General features: G+C 37.4%; 1 protein-coding gene across 1 annotated transcript in view; it reads right to left on the reverse strand.

Annotated features, from left to right (window-relative positions):
• Positions 1 to 3,366, reverse strand: part of MED12L (mediator complex subunit 12L) — a 518,530-nt gene that overhangs the window by 63,382 nt on the left and 451,782 nt on the right. The window lies entirely within an intron of this gene.

A 3,366-nucleotide genomic window follows, 5' to 3' on the forward strand; every position in this document is an offset into this window, starting at 1 on the left:
TTTCTCTCTTCCTATCTTCTATCTTATGTTCTTAAGAACAAGAATTAAAAAAAAAAAAAAAAAACCCACAACAAACTAGCCTAACTAGAAACTAATTTCACTTAAACACAGATAAAATGGAAACAACTGTAATGTGTTATTAGAGAAGATTCACCTGAGTTCTTAGATGCACTTCAGTAATCTGCACTGAACACAGACCCTGACACATAGTAGTGGCTTAAACAGTCGCTAAGCAGAAGACCAAAACAGAAATACAATATTTGGTTGTTAATCTTAATTATTTTATAAATCTTTTCTAAATTTCAAATGTTCTAAAAATCAAAGGATTTACTAAGGCTTCTAACAACTGTCTCTTAAGAGTAGTCAGAAAGTGTTATTACTTAAGAATGAAAATGGATTCAATTATATACCAGGAATAATTTTGTGGTTTAGTTTTAATTATACATCCTACAAAATTATTTCTCTAAGTACAGTGTATCAGTGAAGGCTTGTCTGCCAAGGATACTCTGGGCACTGGGGCATAGCTGTGAAAGACAGGAACATTCCCTGTCTTCTGGGAGCTTAGAGAATACACAAATTTTTAGTGGAAAAAAAAAAATATCATGCCATTTCTGAAAATTTATCATGTATTCCTTAGTGGTTTAAAAGGGTTTTAAAAAACCTTCAGGCCATTTAAAAAAAAAAAAAAAAAAAAAAAACTCACCACCATTGAGTGAGATCTGACTCATAGCACCCTTCCTTGGGTTTCCGAGAGAGTATCACTGCAGAAGTAGATTGCCCAGTCTTTCTTCCAAGGAGTGGCTGATGGGTTTGAACTGCCAACCTTCTGGTTAGCATTCAAAATGCCTTAGGTAGAGGTAGGCACTCCACCAAAGCTAGGCACTATGACTTTCCCCACCTTACAAATAAAGGGACTAACAGTTTACATTGTTTGTGTTCACCATACCTACTCCCTTACTTCTCTGAATTTATCTCGGTCTAGTCTCCCAAGATTCCTTCATTGCACATAGTTTGCACTTGGCTGGTAACCAAAAGTTTGGCATTTCAAACCCACCTAATGGCGCCACTGTAGAAAAGACCTGACAACCTGCTTCCACAAAGACTGCTATCCTTGTTAGTTGCCATGGAGTTGTTTCCAACTCATGATAACCTCATGTGTGATAATAGAACTACTCTATAGCACTTTCAATGTTGGGATCTTTTGAAAGCTGATGATAGGCCTGTCTTTTAAGGTGCCTTTGTGTGGGTTTGAATAGGTAATTTTTTGTTTAGTTGTTTAGAGTGCACCCACAGATTCCTTCTGTAAAGATTATTGTTGTTGCTCTTTTTGTTAGGTTCCATAGAGTTGATTCCAACTCACAGTGACATCATGTACAACAGACTGAAATACTGCCTGGTCCCGTGCCATTTCTACAGTCATTACTGTATCTGAGCCCATTGGTGTAGCCACTGTCAATCCATCTCATTACGGGTCTTCCTCTTTTTTGCTGATTCTCTACTTTACCAAGCATGATATCCTTCTCCAGGGCCTGGTATCTCATGACTACATGTCCTAAGAAAGTGAGATGAACTCTCATCATCCTTGCTTCTAATGAGCATTTTGGATACTTCTTCCAAGACAGGTTTGTTTGCTCTTCAGACAGTCCATGATATATTTAATATTCTTTCCAACACCATGATTCAAAGGCATTAATTCTTCTTTGTTCTACCTTATTTATTGTCCATCTTTCACATGCATATGAGTCAATTAGAAATACTATGGCTTAGGTCAGGCACACTTTAGTACAGCCAAGAAAACCCTACAGGGCATTTCTATTCTGAAATATATAGGGATGCCATAAATCAGAATTGACTGATTGCACAAGACAACAACACACTTTTTCTTATCCTCTTGTGCCCCCACATCCTCCCATCCTGTACTCTTCACCCCTCTATGCCAGCCACATTTTTTCCTAAAACTGTGTAGGTACATAACCATGCAAGCAAAGACCCACCTCAGGATCTTTGGACTCTTACTATGTTATTTCAAAATTTAAGAATTTGAAATAAAATCCAGTTCAAAAGTGTCCCTTTTTTATTTGAAATGTTTATCATTTGATAGTTTGAAAACATTTGTCACTGTCAATGTAACATTTTTAAAATGGTATAAAATGGATAGCAAGATTATTTCCCTACACTAAGAGAGGGTCATTTACCATCACAAACATCATGACAAAAAAGAAATCTCAAATAGACTACAGTCATCCGTCATTCATTTAAATTGGATTTTATTCCCTGAAAACTGGTGGAAATTGAATTGAAAAAGTCAAATTTAATTTTCCTACTTATGGAATAAGCCCTTAATTCTAAATTTTATAAAAATGATAGCAAAACCAGTTATTGATCTGTGCATGATTTGGTGTTATGATAAAAATATAATAGTTTTATAAATGCACCAATGTTTGTGTCATGGATTGAACTGTTTCCCTCAAAAATATGTGTTATCTTAGCTGAGCCATAATTATCACTGATTTGACATTTATGTAATCTTGTAATCATACCCCATGATGTGATCTGATGTGATCAACAATAGGTTGTAAGAGGATTAGGATGGGATGAAACACTTTTACACAGATCACAACTATCATCCAAAATTAGGGAGTTTCCCTGGGGTGTAGTCTTCATCATCTTTTGTCTTACAGTATTAAAAGGAGGGAGAAGTGAACAGAGAAGGAGAGACCTCAGTATCATAGAAAAAGAAGACCTTAGGCGGAGCACATGCTTTGGACCCAAGATCCCTGCACTAGGAACCTCCTAGACCTAGTGGGAGATTGATTCTAAGACACATGGGGATCTCAAAGGAACATCAGTCCCACAGATAATGGGAGAAAACAAGGATCTTCTTCCAGAACCGAGAAAGAGAGAAAATCTTCCTCTTGAGCTGGCACCCTGAATTTGGACTTCTAGCCTCCTAAACTGTGAAAGAATATATCTCTTTTTGTTAAAGCCATCCAGTTTTGTTATTTCTGTTACAAAAGCAATAGATTAGTAAGACAGATTTGGTACCAGGAGTGGGAGGCTGTGCTAACAGATACCTAAAATGTGGAAGCAGTTTTGGAATTAGAAAGTGAGTAGAGCCTAGAAGAGTTTTAAGGTGCTTAACAGCAAAAGCCTAGGTTGTCTTGAAGAGAGTATTGGTGGTATTATGGACATCAGAGGCAATTCTGGTGAGGACTCAGAAGAAAATGAGAAGAGCTGAAACACCAGAGAGGGCACAGAAAACAAGAAGTAGTGACAGATAAATGGAAGCAGCGGGAGACCTGATTAAGAGAGTACAGGAGCTGACCCATGGAGCGAGACAACTGAGTGCCTTTGGAGCGGCTTGGC

This window comes from Orycteropus afer, unplaced genomic scaffold (assembly GCF_000298275.1).
Source record: "Orycteropus afer afer isolate SDZICR_OR568_19922 unplaced genomic scaffold, OryAfe1.0 scaffold00066, whole genome shotgun sequence".
Lineage (NCBI taxonomy): Eukaryota > Metazoa > Chordata > Mammalia > Tubulidentata > Orycteropodidae > Orycteropus > Orycteropus afer.